The sequence below is a fragment of the Anolis sagrei genome, chromosome 4 (genome assembly GCF_037176765.1).
Source record: "Anolis sagrei isolate rAnoSag1 chromosome 4, rAnoSag1.mat, whole genome shotgun sequence".
NCBI classification, from domain to species: Eukaryota; Metazoa; Chordata; class Lepidosauria; order Squamata; family Dactyloidae; genus Anolis; species Anolis sagrei.
Window position 1 is genome coordinate 4211358 of NC_090024.1, and position 19179 is coordinate 4230536.

Consider the following 19179-nt stretch of genomic DNA (forward strand, 5'->3'; position numbering starts at 1 on the left):
AAGGATTTCGGATGCAAGAAAGCCACAGAGGAGCGATTCCCAAACCGCTCTACAAAAGCTTCATAGGGATTCAGTGAAAAAAATCTTTAAAATAGATTTTAAAAGATAACCGCACAAGCCCAACTCATTGATTTACAGTCCCCATAATAAGTTATTGTATTGCAGTGATTGCTATCAGCTATAGAGTTATTGGCGTCACTTTTCAACATTTTCTTTGCCGCCTGAACAAGAGTGATTCACACATAATCAATTTTATTCCACAATTCATTTTTGAATTCTTTTTCTTTCTTGTGTACTGTTTTGAGATGAAAATGCTGGGATATTATTGATAAAATAACACTCATAAAATTTACCCAAAAACTAGACGTTATATAGGAAATTGGGAAACATATTTGAATAATGCAAAATGACCTATCTATATATATTATGTACTGTCTAATTATGATTTATGTTTAATTGTCGTTTTATTATTGTGGTTGTTATGGTTTGGCATCGCGTCAATGTCCAATGTATGGCACTGAAGTTTGTCAGTTATGTGTAAACCGCTTTGAGTCCCCCTAAGTGTGAGACTCAAATAAATAAGATCCTTCAAGGAAGACTCCAGCAATACATGGAGCGAGAGTTGCCAGATGTTCAAGCTGGGTTTAGAAAAGGCAGAGGAACGAGAGACCAGATTGCCAATATCCGCTGGATAATGGAGAAAGGCAGGGAGTTTCAGAAAAACATCTACTTCTGCTTCATTGACTATTCTAAAGCCTTTGACTGTGTGGATCATAATAAATTGTGGCAAGTTCTTGGTGGGATGGGCATCCCAAGCCCCCTTCCCTCTCTCCTGAGGAATCTGTACAAGGACCAAGGAGCCACAGTCAGAACTGACCACGGAACAGGAGACGGGTTCAAGATTGGGAAAGGCGTACGGCAAGGCTGCATCCTCTCACCCAACCTTTTTAACTTGTATGCAGAACACATCATGCGATGTGCGGGGCTTGATGAATGCAAGTCTGGGGTGAAAATTGCTGGAAGAAACATTAACAACCTCAGATATGCAGATGACACCACTCTGATGGCCGAAAGCGAGGAGGAGCTGAGGAGCCTTCTAATCAAGGTGAAAGAAGAAAGCGCAAAAGCCGGGTTGCAGCTAAACATCAAAAAAACCAAGATTATGGCAACAAGAATTATTGACAACTGGAAAATAGAAGGAGAAACCGTGGAGGCCGTGACAGACTTTGTATTTCTAGGGGCAAAGATTACTGCAGATGCAGACTGTAGCCAGGAAATCAGAAGACGCTTACTTCTTGGGAGGAGAGCAATGTCCAGTCTCGATAAAATAGTGAAGAGTAGAGACATCAGACTGGCAACAAAGATCTGCCTAGTCAAAGCCATGGTCTTCCCTGTAGTCACCTACGGATGTGAGAGCTGGACCCTCGGGAAGGCTGAGCGAAGGAAGATCGATGCTTTTGAACTGTGGTGTTGGAGGAAAGTGCTGAGAGTGCCTTGGACTGCGAGAAGATCCAACCAGTCCATCCTCCAGGAAATAAAGCCCGACTGCTCACTGGAGGGAAAGATACTAGAGACAAAGTTGAAGTTCTTTGGCCACATCATGAGGAGACAGGAAAGCCCAGAGAAGACAATTATGCCGGGGAAAGTGGAAGGCAAAAGGAAGAGGGGCCGACCAAGGGCAAGATGGATGGATGGCATCCTTGAAGTGACTGGACTGACCTTGAGGGAGCTGGGGGTGGTAACGGCCGACAGGGAGCTCTGGCGTGGGCTGGTCCATGAGGTCACGAAGAGTCGGAGACGACCGAACGAATGAACAACAACAACAACATTACTATTTATTTACAGTATTTATTACTCAAATAAATACTGTAAATAAATAATAATAATAATAAATATATATACTGTATATCAGGGGTCCTCAAACTAAGGCCCGAGGGCTGGATACGGCCCTCCATGGTCATTTACCCGGCCCTCGCTCAGGGTCAATATAAGTCTGAAACAACTTGAAAGCATACAACAATAACAACAACAGCCCTATCTCATCAGCCAAAAGCAGGTCCACACTTCCCATTAAAATACTAATAAGTTTTAATTATTGCATTGTTTTAAAGTGTTTATTGCACTACAAATAAGATATGTGCAGTGTGCATAGGAATTCATTCATGTTTTTTTTTTCTAATTATAATCTGGCCCTCCAACAGTTTGAGGGACTGTGACCTGGCCCAGTTTAAAAAGTTTGAGGACCCCTGCTGTATATACTCGAGTATAGGCCGACTCGAATATAAGCTGAGACACCTAATTTTACCACAAGAAATTGGAAAAAACGTATTGACTCAAGTATAAGCCAAGGATGGGAAATGCAGCTGCTACTGATAATCTTCAGTAGGTTAAATGTTCTTGAGTATTTATATAAAACTGTAATTTAAGATGTTGTTGTTGTTCATTTGTTCAGTTGTTTCTGACTCTTTGTGACCTCATGAACCAGTCCACGCCAGAGCTCCCTGTTGGTCGTCACCACCCCCAGCTCCTTCAAGGTCAAGCCAGTCAGTTCAAGGATGCCACCCACCCACCTTGCCCTTGGTCGGCCCCTCTTCCTTTTTCCTTCAATTTTCCCCAGCATCATTGTCTTCTCTAGGCTTTCCTGTCTTCTCTTTATGTGGCCAAAGGACTTCATCTTTGTCTCTACTCTCCTTCCCTCCACTGAGCAGTCGGGCTTTATTTCCTGGAGGATGGACTGGTTGGATCTTCTCGCAATCCACGGTACTCTCAGAACTTTCCTCCAACACCACAGTTCAAAAGCATCGATCTTCCTTCACTCAGCCTTCCCTAAGGTCCAGTTCTCACATCCATAGGTGACTATAAAGGCTATATAACTCATGACTATAAAGGTTATTTATTTATTTATTTATCATGTCAGGAGCAACCAGACATTTGTATTACATTTTTAACAAAGCAAACAAACAAACAAGCAGACAGACAGACAAACAGACAAAACACGAAGTTTGCAAGCTTGGTAGTTGATTAAATGTCCTTTGACCAGTATCTGGCCACTTGGAGTGCTTCTGGTGTTGCTGCAAGAAGGTCCTCCCTTGTGCATGTGGCAGGGCTCAGGTTGCATTGCAGCAGGTGGTCAGTGGTTTTCTCTTCTCCACACTCGCATGCCGTGGATTCCACTTTGTGGCCCCATTTCTTTAGGTTGGCTCTGCATCTCGTGGTGCCAGAGCGCAGTCTGTTCAGCGCCTTCCAAGTCGCCCTGTCTTCTGTGTGCCCAGGGGGGAGTCTCTCATTTGGTATCAGCCATTGGTTGAGGTTCTGGGTTTGAGCCTGCCACTTTTGGACTCTCGCTTGCTGGGGTGTTCCAGCCAGTGTCTCTGTAGATCTTAGAAAACTATTTCTTGATTTAAGTCATTGACGTGCTGGATGATACCCAAACAGGGGATGAGCTGGAGATGTCACTGCCTTGGTCCTTTCACTATTGGCTGCTACTTTCCAGCGGATGTCAGGTTGTACAATACCGGCTAGACAGTGTAATTTCTCCAGTGGTGTAGGGTGCAGACACCCCGTGATAATGCGGCATGTTTCATTAAGAGCCACATCCACTGTTTTAGCGTGGTGAGATGTGTTCCACACTGGGCATGCATACTCAGCAGCAGAGTAGCATAGCGCAAGGGCAGATGTCTTCACTGTGTCTGGTTGTGATCCCCAGGTTGTGCCAGTCAGCTCTCGTATGATATTGTTTCTAGCACCTACTGTTCAGGCAGTGCTTCTTGTAGGTCAGAGCACGGTCCAGAGTGACTCCCAGGTATTTGGGTGCGCTGCAATGCTCCTGTGGGATTCCTTCCCAGGTAATAATCCTCAGAGCTCGGGATGCTTGTCTGTTCTTAAGGTGAAAAGCACATGCCTGTGTTTTAGATGAATTAGGGAGAAGAAGTGACTATAAAGACTATATAACTCATGATAATTGTTGGCTACCTTCAAAACCAGGGAAACCGTAGACGACTAGAAACATTTCTGGCATAAGAGTGAACTATCTATCTGCTTTATATGAGCAACACCATAAAAAATATTCCATCCTATTTACAATCCTGCTCTTAAGAAAGCCTTTCCCTGGATGTAGTTATTTCTAATTGGGCTGTCTGATGGAACACTGTGCTAATGTCATCTTCTCAGCAACATTCATTTGGGCAGAATAAAAGAACAAAAATAAATGAAATATTCTTGATGCCAGCTGTTATAGTGACAACTTATTACCAACATATAAAAAATACTGATTATATTAAAGAGGGGGATATAACCAATTTTATAGCTGTTGCATCATATGACAAGATTATGTGTTTGTGATCATTGTGTCCTTTTTACAACAGGGAGCTCAAATATCGTCCAAAAAAAGATGGTGATTGATAATGTCTATTGAGTGAGAAGAGTTTTTCTTCCTTGCCGGAACAAGTTCTGACACGCTCAGTTGGAAACCTAAGATTATTAATTCTCAGAACTGTTCAAAGACAGAACGATGAATGCTTTTTTCCCATTCTCTTACTATGTGCTTTCTCCAATACAACAAGGGAAATGATGAAGGTCATTTTGACTCCCACAATCTTTTAGTCTCCTTGTAGAGAGAAAAAGCAGAGTATAAATATACATTATTATTATTATTATTACTATTATTATTATTATTATTATTATTATTTGAAACACAACAAGATGAGTCCACAGCAAACAAGACCACTCTGCTGGCTGTTGTACTGGATTACACGTCGGAAACTTCCCAAGTGTCTAGGACTGTGTGATGTATCGGCGAATAATGCATGCAGATCCCAGTAAGGTGGCCTTTTGCAGCTGGCAGGTGGTCATTTTGTCAGCGCCAATTGGGTTTAAGTGCAGGCCAAGGTCTTGAGGCACTGCACCCAGTGTGCTGATTGCCACTGGGACCACCTTTACTGGTTTGTGCCAGAGTCTTTGCAGTTCGATTTTTAAATCATCATATCATGTCAGCTTTTCCAGTTGTTTCTCTGCAATCCTGCTGTCGCCTGGGATTGCGACATCAACGATCCATCCTTTGTTTTTTAACACAATTGTGAGGTCAGGAGTATTTTGCTCCAAAACTGTCTGTCTGAATCTGGAAGTCCGAGAGGAGTTTGGCGTGTTCATTCTCTGTAACTCTTTCCGGCTTGTGATCCCACCCGTTCTTTGTCGCAGGCAGATGGTGTTTGTGGCACAAGTTCCAATGAATCATCTGAGCAACGGTGTTGTGCCTCTGCTTGTAGTCTGTCAGCGTGATCTTCTTGCAGCAGCTGAGGATGGGATCTATTGTTTCATCTGCTTCCTTGCAGAATCTACATTTAGGATTTGTCGTCAACTTTTCAATTCTGGCATGGATGGCCTTGGTTCGAATGTCTTGTTCTTGGGCTGTCAGAATCAGGCCCTCCTTTGTCTCCTTTGTCAGAGCTCCATTTGTGACCACAGCCATGTTTTTTCTTTGTCAATTTGGCTCTCAATTTTTCCCAGGAACTGTCCATGGAGAGCCTTCTTTCATCAGTTTTCTCTTCTACTCTGGATTGTTTTTATGGTATTTCCTCTTTGTCTTTTGCACTTGAAGCAGTTTTCTACTCTTGACTTCCCTCAATGTTGGTTCTTGACTGCCTTTCACATCATCTGCCAGTGTGTTTCTCTTCTTCTACCGTTTTTTTCCCTTGCAGAAGCCCTCTTCTCTCTGCCTCCTGATTTTCTGGGCAGGTCAAATCTGTCGACATCACTACGCAGGTGTAATGTGTAGTGGATTGTCATCAGTTGTCTTGTTTTTCTGTCCAGATCATCCAGCTCTGCTTGTGTCCAGTTCACAATCCCAGCCGTGTCTCTAATGATGGGGATGGCCCAGGGGTTGAGAGCCTTGATCGTATTTCCACCATTTAATTTGCTCTTCAAAACTTTTCTGACTCTTTGTACATATTCTTTGCTAACCACATTTTTCACTTGCCCATGCTTGATATTGTCCAACCCTAGTATGCCCAGGTATTTATAGGCTTCAGGAGGATTGCACTTTATGGTTTGTCAGTTTGGCATCTCTATGCCCTCTCTGTGTGTAATTTTCCCTTTCTTTAATGCCACTGTGACACATTTGTCTAGGCCAAACTCCATACTGTTGTCAGTACTGAAGATTCTGACTGTGTTGGTAAGTGACTCGATTTCAGTTGTTGTTATTATTATTGTTATGCCTGAACATCAAGCAAAAAGTGGGTGCTAGAAACAATATCATACGAAACTGACTGGCACAACCTGGGGATCACAACCAGATACAGTGAAGACATCTGCCCTTGCGCTGTGCTACTCTGCTGCTGAGTACGCATGCCCGGTGTGGAACACATCTCACCACACTAAAACAGTGGATGTGGCTCTTAATGAGACCTGCCGCATTATCATGGGGTACCTGTGCCCTACGCCACTGGAGAAATTACACTGCTTAGCCGGTATTGCACCACCTGACATCCGCCGGGAAGTAGCAGCCAATAGTGAAAGGACCAAGGCAGAGACATCTCCAGCTCATCCCCTGTTTGGGTATCAGCCAGCACGTCAACGACTTAAATCAAGAAATAGTTTTCTAAGATCTACAGAGACACTCGCTGGAACACCTCAGCAAGCGAGAGTCCAAAAGTGGCAGGCTCAAACCCAGAACCCCAATCAATGGCTGATACCAAATGAGAGACTCCCCCCTGGGCACACAGAAGACTGGGCGACTTGGAAGGCGCTGAACAGACTGCGCTCTGGCACCATGAGATGCAGAGCCAACCTTCAGAAATGGGGCTACAAAGTGGAATCCTCGACATGCGAGTGTGGAGAAGTGCAAACCACTGACCACCTGCTGCAATGCACCCTGAGCCCTGCCACATGCACAATGGAGGACCTTCTTGCAGCAACACCAGAAGCACTCCAAGTGGCCAGATACTGGTCAAAGGACATTTAATCAACTACTAAACTCACAAATTTTGTATTTTATCTGTTTGTTTACTTTGTTCTGTTAGAAATGTAATATAATTGACTGGTTGCCCTGACACGACGAATAAATAAATATATTATTATTATTATTTTTGTTGTTGTTGTTTGCACGTAACAACTTACAAGGGGTGCAGGACATATTCTTGCAGTGTGCCTTCGATTCCTTTCAAGTCACAGATTTTTCATACATCTCTCAAAGTTCTGCATCCTCCTCCTTGCAAACTTTTGGAAAAGCCGCAACCACAGGTCGTGCCGTCCTTGTCCCTCAATGCAGAATCGCTGCTACAAACCCACCTTGGCATGACACACAGCGTCTTGATTGAAACAGTCCTCAGTTAAGCAATATTTCTGCAACAAAGGCACAAACCCAGAGGCAGCATCCGTCCCGCCTCCAGTTATTATTGGCTTTGGCTGAGATGATGCCATCGGCCTCAGAGGGCCTTTTCATTGAGAGGAGGGCAGAGAGAAAAATCAGCACTGCACCAGGAAACCATTTCCAGTTCTAAAGTGTCAACACTATTTGAGGATGAAAACAGCTTGAGTATCCCGTATTACAGGCATGGGCAAACTTTGGTCCTCTTCCAGGTGTTTTGGACTTCAACTCCCACAATTCCTATTTCTAGGAAACTGCAAAAGATACATGGGAGACCCTTTCTGGTAAGCATAAAGATGAGCACCAAGACCTTGGAATCACCAGCAGAAAACACTTTATAGAAGGAAAACCTGGCCTATTTTAATGCAGGGAGAAATGCAGGTGCGAACTCTTTGCAATGATGCCTTCACACACTTCTGACAGGCTTTTCCAATGAGGAACAGCACCGGTTTGAAACCATATTTGTGCTGCAAGAGAAAGCTGTCCTTGGAGGTGGTTTTCAATGACAGCAATGATTAGGTAAAACCCAGGGAACACTTTACCTCTACATGAGGCTCTTTTGAATTCCACAAGAAGAGACTGCAAGATATAAAAAGGCTAAGATGCCAAGTTTCAGTTGCAGCCAAGCTCCACATGTTTGAAGCATGTTTAGCCTGAAGAAGAGAAGGCTGAGAGGAGATATGATAGCCATGTATAAATATGTGAGAGGAAGCCACAGGGAGGAGGGAGCAAGCTTGTTTTCTGCTTCCTTGGAGACTAGGACGCAAAGGAACAATGACTTCAAACTACAAGAGAGGAGATTCCATCTGAACATGAGGAAGAACTTCCTGACTGTGAGAGCCGTTCAGCAGTGGAACTCTCTGCCCCGGAGTGTGGTGGAGGCTCCTTCTTTGGAAGCTTTTAAGCAGAGGCTGGATGGCCATCTGTCAGGGGTGATTTGAATGCAATATTCCTGCTTCTTGGCAGGGGGTTGGACTGGATGGCCCATGAGGTCTCTTCCAACTCTTTGATTCTATGATTCTATGTTTCTCTTTTAGGTGAGGAATGGTCATGTCCAAGAAAAATGCAGGGAACAAAGTCAACCACGATACACGGCATTCATTGACCTTGCAAAGGCATTCGACACAGTGCATCACAGTGCTCTCTGAACCATTCTCCAAAAAATTGGGTGCCCTGACCAATTTGTGAACATCCTGCGGCTCCTCCATGATGACATGATGGCAACCGTCTTGGACAGCAATGGCTCCCAAAGTGACCCATTTAAGGTGGAATCAGGTGTCAAACAGGGATGTGTTATTGCCCCAACTTTATTCTCCATCTTCATCGCTATGATACTTCATCTTGTTGATGGGAAGCTTCCCACCGGAGTGGAAATCATCCATCGGACAGATGGCAAGCTGTTCAACCTCAGCAGACTGAAAGCCAAAACCAAGGTTACAACAACATCTGTTGCAGAACTCCAGTATGCTGATGACAACATCGTCTGTGCACATTCAGAAGAAAACCAACAAGCCACTCTAAAACACCTTCGCAGAAGCATACGAGAAGCTCGGCCTGTGATTGAACATTGAGAAAACCAAAGTCCTCTTCCAGCAGTCACCAGCCAATCCCGCTCCAATGCCAGAAATACAGCTTAATGGTGTAACATTAGAAAATGTGGACCGTTTCCGCTACCTTGGCAGCCACCTCTCCACCAAAGTAAACATCGACACCGAAATACAACACCGCCTGAACTCTGCAAGTGCAGCATTTTTTCCGAATGAAGCAGAGAGTGTTTGAGGACCAGGACATCCGTAGGGAGACCAAGGTGCTTGTTTATAAAGCTATTGTCCTCCCAACCCTGCTATATGCCTGCGAGACGTGGACTGTCTACAGATGTCACATGCAACTCCTGGAACGATTCCATCAGCGCTGCCTCCGGAAAATCCTGCAAATCTTTTGGGAAGACAGGCGGACAAATGTCAGCGTGCTGGAAGAAGCAAAGACCGCCAGCATTGAAGCGATGCTCCTCCGCCATCAACTCCGCTGGACCGGCCATGTTGTTCGGATGCCTGACCACCGTCTCCCAAACAGTTGCTCTACTCCGAACTCAAGAATGAAAAACGGAATGTTGGTGGGAAGGAAAAGAGATTTAAAGATGGGCTCAAAGCCAACCTTAAAAACTGAGAACTGGGAAGCCCTGACCCTTTGCGCTCCAGTTGGAGGTCAGCTGTGACCAGCAGTGCTGCAGAATTTGAAGAGGCACTAATGGAGGGTGAAAGAGAGAAACATGCCAAGAGGAAGGCGTGTCAAGCCAACCCCGACCGGGACCGCCTTCCACCTGAAAACCGATGCCCTCACTGCAGAAGAAGATGCAGATCAAGAATACGGCTCCATAGTCACCTACAGACCCACCCTGGAGGATTATCCTACTCGGACAACAAGGGATCACCTAAGTAAGTATGTAAGTTAGGTCATGTCAAATAGGCGACCAATGTCTACTATTTCGCATTCAGAAAAACTACCTGGTGGCGGAATTGAAGGTTGTATCACGAGTATATATTATAAAGTTATTCATCAGCTGTCTTTCACCAACACTCCCAAGTGCAAAAGAATAGCAAAGGTATGGACTTTATGTGCTCATTCAAAGCCTGTCCAATGGAGCACGGAGAACCCTAGTCCACATTGAGGATCTGCAACCAGGGCGCTACAACACAAAACAAAACATACAATACAGAAACTGGCTCATGCTCCTATGCAAACATGGAGGGCTGGAGAAGAGAGAAAACGATCTTGACAGATTTGAGAGATGGGCCAAAACTAACAAAATGAAGTTCAACAGTGACAAATGCAAGATACTCCACTTTGGCAGAAAAAATGAAATGCAAAGATACAGAATGGGTGACGCCTGGCTCGAGAGCAGTATGTATGAAAAAGATCTTGGAGTCCTCGTGGACAACAAGTTAAACATGAGCCAACAATGTGATGTGGCGGCAAAAAAAGCCAATGGGATTTTGGCCTGCATCAATAGGAGCATAGTGTCTAGATCTAAGGAAGTAATGCTACCCCTCTATTCTGCTTTGGTTAGACCACATCTGGAATCAAGTTTGCAGACGACACCAAATTGGGAGGATAGCCAATACTCCAGAGGACAGGAGCAGGATTCAAAGGGATCTTGACAGATTAGAGAGATGAATGGTCAAAACTAACAAAATGAAGTTCAACGGGGACAAATGCAAGATACTCCACTTGGCAGAAAAAATGAAATGCAAAGATACAGAATGGGGGATAATGCCTGGCTCGAGAGCAGTACGTGTGAAAAAGATCTTGGAGTCCTTGTGGACAGGAAGTTAAACATGAGCCCAAAAATGTGATGCGGCGGCAAAAAAAGCCAATGGGATTTTGGCCTGCATCAATAGGAGCATAGTGTCTAGATCTAGGGAAGTCATGCTCCCCATGCTCTATTCTGCTCTGGTTAGACCTCACCAGGAATATTGTGTCCAATTCTGGGCACCACAATTCAAGAGAGATATTGACAAGCTGGAATGTGTCCAGAGGAGGGAGACTAAAATGATCAAGGGTCTGGAGAACAAGCCCATGAGGAGCGGCTTAAGGAGCTGGGCATGTTTAGCCTGAAGAAGAGAAGGCTGAGAGGAGATATGAGAGCCATGTATAAATATGTGAGAGGAAGCCACAGGGAGGAGGAGGGAGCAAGCTTGTTTTCTGCTTCCTTGGAGACTAGGACGCAATGGAACAATGGCTTCCAACTACAAGAGAGGATATTCCATCTGAACATTAGGAAGAACTTTCTGACTGTGAGAGCCATTCAGCAGTGGAACTCTCTGCCCCAGAATGTGGTGGAGGCTCCTTCTTTGGAAGCTTTTAAGCAGAGGCTGGATGGCTATCTGTCAGGGGTGATTTGAATGCAATATTCCTGCTTCGAGGCAGAATGGGGTTGGACTGGATGGCCCAGGAGGTCTCTTCCAACTCTAGGATTCTATGATTCTATGAAGGTTGCCATGAGAGTTCAAAATCAATGCATTTACAGACCGGATGGACTGCCAAAAAAGACAAATAAGCAGGGCTAAGAACAAATCAAGGCTGAACTCTTATCAGGAAAGATTCTGGAAAAGATCATTAAGGAAGTGGTCTGCAAACACTTAGAAATGAATATGGTTCTCATGCCTCCTCCCAATCTTCTCTTCTGCAGGCTAAACAGACACAGCTCTTTAAGACGCTCCTCAGAGGGATTCATGGTCTCCAGAGCTTTGATAATTTTAGTTCACCCTGCTCCCTGGATATGGTTTGTTCCATTTTATGTATTTTATTGTATTTGCATTATTTATGTTGTAATTTATTTTATATTATTATTATCAATTGTTGAGGATTTTAGAAAAGAGATATTCAACCTTCATTGCTATTATTAGCTATATTGTATTATATATTAGTATATTATAATTAAAATATATTATAAGTTAAAATATAGAATTATTATAACTATAATTATTTGCATTATAGCAATTAATGTAGCTAGAGCCATTTATTTTATATTACTATTATTTTATATTATTAGTAAAGATAAAAGTTTTCCCCTGACATTAAGTCCAGTCATGTCCAACTCTGGGGCCTGGTGCTATTCTCCATTTGTAAACCGAAGAGCCGGCGTTGTCCATAGACACCACCAAGGTCATGTGGCCAGTATGATTGCATGGAGCACCATTACCTTCCCACTGGAGCGGTATCTACTGATCTACTCACACCTGTATGTTTTCGAACTGCTAGGTTGGCAGAAGCTGGGGCTGACAGCAGTAGCTTATGTCACTCCCCGGATTTGAACCGCCTTTCGGTCAACAAGTTTAGCAGCTCAAAGGTTTAACACACTGCACCACTGGGTTATAATATAAGATATAATTGTAATTATTTTATATTATTATGTCTTGTTCTTATTTTATGTTATTTTACAGTATTCTTAGTATGATTTTATATTGCTATAACTTTATATTAGTATTATTACTTTATATTATTAATATTATTTTATATTATTAGCATTATATATTATTATTATTACATTTATTTATTTATTTATTTATTTATTTACGGCATTTATATGCCGCCCTTCTCATCCTGAAGGGGACTCAGAGTGGCTTACAAGCAATATGTAAATACAATATATTATTACCATAGCCCAATATTAGTATTATATATTACTATACTGTACTATACCACTATTCTGTAATATTAGCAATATAACATGTAATATAAATATATATAAATTATAATATTGTATTATTATATTGTATTGCATTACAATATTATCAATATTATATGGGAGCTGTCTTCATAGAACTGTCAGCGGCTTATGATACTGTAAACCACCACCTTCTCCTGAGAAAAATGTATAATATCACAAAGGACGACCACCTCACCCGCCTCATAGGAAACCTGCTACAAAACAGGAGCTTTTTTGTCGAGTTCCAGGGCCAGAGAAGCCGATGGCGGAAACAGAAGAACGGCCTGCCTCAGGGGAGCGTGCTTGCTCCATCCATGTTCAACATCTACACAAATGACCAGCCACTGCCAGAAGGGACAGAGAGTTTCATCTATGCTGACGATCGTGCCATTACCGCTCATGTAGGAAGCTTTGAGATGGTTGGACAGAAGCTCCCCGAAGCTCTAGGTGCTCTTACTGCCTATTACAGGGAAAACCAGCTGATCCCTAACCCATCTAAAACACAGACATGTGCTTCTCACCTTAAGAACAGACAAGCATCCCGAGCTCTGAGGATTATTACCTGGGAAGGAATCCCACTGGAGCATTGCAGCGCACCCAAATCCCTGGGAGTCACTCTGGACCGTGCTCTGACCTACAAGAAGCACTGCCTGAACATCAAGCAAAGAGTGGGTGCTAGAAACAATATCATACGAAAGCTGACTGGCACAACCTGGATGTTTGTGCAGGCATTTGAGTAATTTAGTGCAATCTGGTAATGGAACATAGGAATGGAACAATGGACGACGAACCTGGACTACGCTTGGATGATGAGAAGATTGGGTACGGTTGTTTTTTGTAATAATTGTGCATTGTAATTGCTTATTGGTAATTTATGGATAATGTGTTAAGTCAATTGTTATATGTTGTATGGAACCACTGCTGTTTCTACTGTTTTTACTGTTTGTGAACCGCCGTGAGTCGCCTTCGGGCTTGAGATACAGCGGTATATAAGCAAAGTAAATAAAATAAATAAATAAATAAATAACCTGGGGATCACAACCAGACACAGTGAAGACATCTGCCCTTGCGCTATGCTACTCTGCTGCTGAGTCTGCATGCCCAGTGTGGAACACATCTCACCACACTAAAACAGTGGATGTGGCTCTTGATGAGACATACCGCATTATCACGGGGTGTCTGCGTCCTACACCACTGGAGAAATTACACTGCTCCAGGCATGGGGAACCTTCGGCCCTCCAGGTGTGGTGGACTTCAACTCCCACAATTCCTTGTGCTGTCTTTAGCCTACAAAGCCTCAAGGAATTGTGGGAGTTGAAGTCCACCACATCTGGAGGGCCGAAGGTTCCTGACCCCTGGTTAGCCGGTATTGCACCACCTGACATCCGCCGGGAAGTTGCAGCCAATAGTGAAAGGACCAAGGCAGTAACATCTCCAACTCATCCCGTTTGGGTATCAGCCAGCACGTCAATGACTTAAATCAAGAAATAGTGTTCTAAGATCTACAAAGACACTCGCTGGAACACTTCAGCAAGCGAGAGTCCAAAAGTGGCAGGCTCAAACCCAGAACCTCAATCAATGGCTGATACCAGATGAGAGACTCCCTCCTGGGCACACAGAGGACTGGGCGACTTGGAAGGCGCTGAACAGACTGAGCTATTATTTCTAGTATTATATTGTATTACATTATAATATTATAAATATTATATGTATATACAATATCTTATATTATAAACATAACACTGGAGACAAGATGGAACTGTCTTCCTGTGTCCCAGTCTTAGAATTATATGTATATTGTATTATATTATATTATTATATTATACTATTATTAGTAGCAGTGGTCTTCTTATGTAGGAAGGCCTAGCTGGGGAGGGGGGGATGTATATTCTTGCTTCTAATACAAAATCTACCTCACGGAGCCCCCCAATATATGGTCCATCTTGTTCTCCGGAGTCTCCCCTTCATTTCAAGCCCTAAACGGGCCCCCCAACCAGCATAACGCCCTCCCCGGCCCCCCGAAACACACCCCTTCCTCCTTTCCCTGCACTCACCTCAACTACTTCCCTCCCAGCGCCGCCATCTTGCTTCTTCCCGCCGGTTTAGAAGACCTCCGCCAAGGGGCCGGGGCTGAAGGCGCGCAGTGCATTCTGGGCGTCGTAGTTTTTTTTACCCCAGCAGCCATTCACAGCCTGTAAATGCTCCATCGGGACGACGGAGGTGTCGCCTCAAGCCTTCCATAGGGATGCATAGGGCGGCGCGGTGCATTGTGGGGATCGTAGTTTTCTTAGCAGAAAAGGCCAAATGGGTCTTTGCTTTAGTCTATTCCTCCCAATGTTAACATTGTTTAATCCCTCCATTCTTAATTATTTTTCCTCTTTCTTTTGGATTAAATGAATCTTATTTATTTAATCTCTGTCAATTGTTGTCAAATCAATATATAAATTTCCCCCTGTCATGCATTAGTGTTTTAATTTTAGATTTATGTATTTTAAGACTAACTGCATTTAATTAATTGAATTAATTTTAATATTTAATTAATTGATGCAAAGATTTAATCAACTTTATTAATTCGAGATTTAACTAATGTAAGATTGAATCAATTCAATTAATTTAAGATTTAATCAATTTAAGATTTAATCAATTTAAGATTTATTAACGTTAAGATTTAATTAATTTAAAATTTAATTAATATAATTAATATTTAATTGGTTTAATTTAAGATCTAGTTAATTTAAGATGTAATTAACTTAATCAACTTAATATGTAATTAATTTAAGATTAATTTAATGGATTTAAATTTTAATTAATTTAATATTTCATTTAATTAATTTAAGATTTAATTAATTTGTGATGTAATTATCTTCAATAATTTTAGATTCAATTACTTTGAGATTCAATTAGTTTAAGTTAAGATTTAATAAATTTTAAATTTAATTAATATAATTAAGATTTGATTGATTTAATTAATTTAAGACATAGTTAATTTAAGATGTAATTAACTTAATCAACTTAAGGTGTAATTAATTTAAGATTAATTTAATGGATTTAATTTTAATTAATTTAAGATTTCCTTTAATTAATTTAAGATTTAATTAATTTTAATTAATTTGTGATTTAATTAATTTAAGATTTAATTATTTTCAGTAATTTGAGATTAAATTACATTAAGGTTCAATTAGTTTAAGTTAAGACTTAATACATTTTAATTTTAATTAATTTTTATTTATTTATTTTATTGACTTTGCTTATATCTCAAGCCCGAAGGCGACTCACGGCGGTTCACAAACAGTAAAAACAGTAGAAACAGCAGTGGTTCCATACAATATATAACAATTGACTTAACACATTATCCATAAATTACCAATAAGCCATTACAATGCACAATTATTACAAAAAACAACCGTACCCAATCTTCTCATCATCCAAGCGTAGTCCAGGTTCGTCGTCCATTGTTCCATTCCTATGTTCCATTACTAGATTGCACTAAATTACTCAAACGCCTGCACAAACATCCAGGTCTTCACCTTTTTGCGGAATACCATTAGAGATGGTGCTAGTCTAATGTCCGTAGGAAGGGCGTTCCACAGCCGAGGAGCCACCACCGAGAAGGCCCTATCTCTCGTCCCCGCCAGCCGAGCTTGAGAAGCAGGCGGGATCGAGAGCAGGGTCTCCCCGGAAGATCTCAAACTCCTCGTGGGTTCATAGGCAGAGATGCGGATTGGTTTAATTAATTTAAGATATAGTTAATTTAAGATGTAATTAACTTAATCAACTTAAGATGTAATTAATTTAATGGATTTAAAATTTAATTAATTTAATATTTCATTTAATTAATTTAAGATTTAATTAATTTGTGATGTAATTAATTGAAGATTTAATTATTTTCAACAATTTGAGATTCAATTACTTTGAGATTCAATTGGTTTACGTTAAGATTTAATACATTTTAAATTTAATTAATAAAATTAAGATGTTATTGATTTAATTAATTTAAGATATAGTTAATTTAAGATGTAATTAACTTAATCAACTTAAGATGTAATTAACTTAAGATTAATTTAATGGCTTTAAGCTTTAATTAATATTTCATTTAATTAATTCAAGATTTAATTAATTTTAATTAAAATATGTTTTAATTAATTTAAGATTTAATTATTTTCAACAATTTGAGATTCAATTACATTACGTTAAGATTTAATTAATTTTTAATTTAATTAATACAATTAATATTTAATTAATTTAAGATATAGTTAAGATGTAATTTAAGATGGCGTGGGCTGGTCTCCCTATTCTGGGACAGAATAGGAAGACCGTAGTGCAGCGAGGTGGACGGTACACTAACATATCCCCATTTATTATGCACTAGCTGTCCCCTGCTACGCGTTGCTGTGGGCCACTCTGTGTATATGTGCTGGTCTCCCTATTCTGGGACAGAATAGGGAGACTGTAGTGCAGCGAGGTGGACGGCACACTAATATATCCCCATTTATTATGCACTAGCTGTCCCCTGCTACGCGTTGCTGTGGCCCAGTCTGTGTATATGTGCTGGTCTCCCTATTCTGGGACAGAATAGGGAGACTGTAGTGCAGCGAGGTGGACGGTACACTAATATATCCCCATTTATTATGCACTAGCTGTCCCCTGCTACGCGTTGCTGTGGCCCAGTCTGTGTATATGTGCTGGTCTCCCTATTCTGGGACAGAATAAGGAGACTGTAGTGCAGCGAGGTGGACGGTACACTAACATATCCCCATTTATTATGCACTAGCTGTCCCCTGCTACGCGTTGCTGTGGCCCAGTCTGTGTATATGTGCTGGTCTCCCTATTCTGGGACAGAATAGGGAGACTGTAGTGCAGCGAGGTGGACGGTACACTAATATATCCCCATTTATTATGCACTAGCTGTCCCCTGCTACGCGTTGCTGTGGCCCAGTCTGTGTATATGTGCTTTGTGAGGGTATATATTTGTGTATATGTGTGTTTGTGTTTATATATTGGTTGTGCACATGCGTTGTAATGTGTTTTTTGTTTTGTTTTTTGGCTTTTTAAGTCCCTTCTGTTGTGTTTTTCAGTGTTTTTATTATTTATGTTCACTTGTTAGGCTGATAGGTGTCTTGTGTCCAAATTTGGTGTCAATTCGTCCAGTGGTTTTTGAGTTCTGTTAATCCCACAAATGAACATTACATTTTATTTATATAGATTATTATTATTTCTCTCCACAGAGGTTGACTCAAAACCGAGGTTACAACAACATCTGTTATAGAACTCTAGTATACTGATGACAACATCATCTGTGCGTGTTCAGAAGAAGACCACTAAAGCCACTCTAAACACCTTTGCAGAAGCATACGAGAAGCTCGGCCTGTCATTGAACGTCGAGAAAACCAAAGTGCTCTTCCAGCACTGAATCCCTCTCCAATGCCAGAGATACAGCTTAATGGTGTAACATTAGAAAATGTGGACCATTTCCGCTCCCTCGGCAGCCACCTCTCCATCAAAGTCAACATTGACACTGCAATACAACACTGCCTGAGCTCTGCAAGTGCAGCGTTCTTGCGAATGAAGCAGAGAGTGTTTGAGGACCGGGACATCTGTAGAGATACCAAGGTGCTTGTTTATAAAGCTATTGTCCTCCCAACCCTGCTATACACTTGCGAAACATGGACTGTTTACATTGACACTGAAATTCAACACCGCCTGAGCTCTGCGAGTGCAGCATTCTTCCGAATGAAGCAGAGAGTGTTTGAGGACCGGGACATCGGTAGGGAAATCAAGGTGCTTGTTTATAAAGCCATTGTCCTCCCAACCCTGCTTTACGCCTGTGAAACGTAGACTGTCTACAGACATCACATGCAACTCCTGGAATGATTCCATCAGCGCTGCCTCCGAAAAATCCTGCAACTCTCTTGAGAAGACAGGCGGACAAACATCGGCGTGCTGGAAGAAGCAAAGACCACCAGCATTGAAGCGATGGTCCTCCGCCATCAACTCCGCTGGACTGGTTACGTTGTCCGAATGCCCGACCACCGTCTCCCAAAGCAGTTGCTCTACTCCGAACTCAAGAAATGGAATGTTGATGGGCATGAAAAGAGATTTAAAGATGTGCTCAAAGCCAACCTTAAAACTCTGGCATAGACACTGAGAACTGGAAAGCCCTGGCCCTGAGTGCTCCAATTGGAGGTCAGCTGTGACCAGCAGTGCTGCAGAATTTGAAGAGGCACGAATGGAGGGCGAAAGAGAGAAATATGCCAAGAGGAAGGCACATCAAGCCAACCCCAACCGAGACCGCCTTCCACCTGGAAACTGATGCCTTCACTGTGGGAGAAGATGCAGATCAGGAATAGGGCTCCATAGTCACTTACGGACCCACCGCCATGACACTACACTTGGAGGACCATCATCCTCCGACTACAAGGGATCGCCTAAGTAAGTAAGTAGAGAGGTTGACTCAAAACCTATGTGCTGATTCCCAGCAGCGGAGAGTCCCGATGGTATCAACGAAAGCCAGGAAACCTCTCATTGACAGCAGGAAATCTCTCAACGAAACAGGAATTTATCAATGAAATAGGTTTCAGTTCAGAAGAACATGAGAGATGTTATCAAT

The 19179-nt window shown here is 42.0% G+C and overlaps 1 protein-coding gene across 1 annotated transcript in view; it reads right to left on the reverse strand.

The window, feature by feature from the left end:
* LOC132775170 (protein EFR3 homolog A) overlaps positions 1-14718 on the reverse strand; it is an 81857-nt gene extending 67139 nt beyond the window's left edge. The window contains exon 1 of the mRNA XM_060776003.2: positions 14627-14718. The gene's annotated coding sequence lies outside the window, so the exon portion shown is untranslated. The remainder of the gene's footprint in view (positions 1-14626) is intronic.
* Between the last annotated feature and the right edge of the window lie 4461 nt (positions 14719-19179).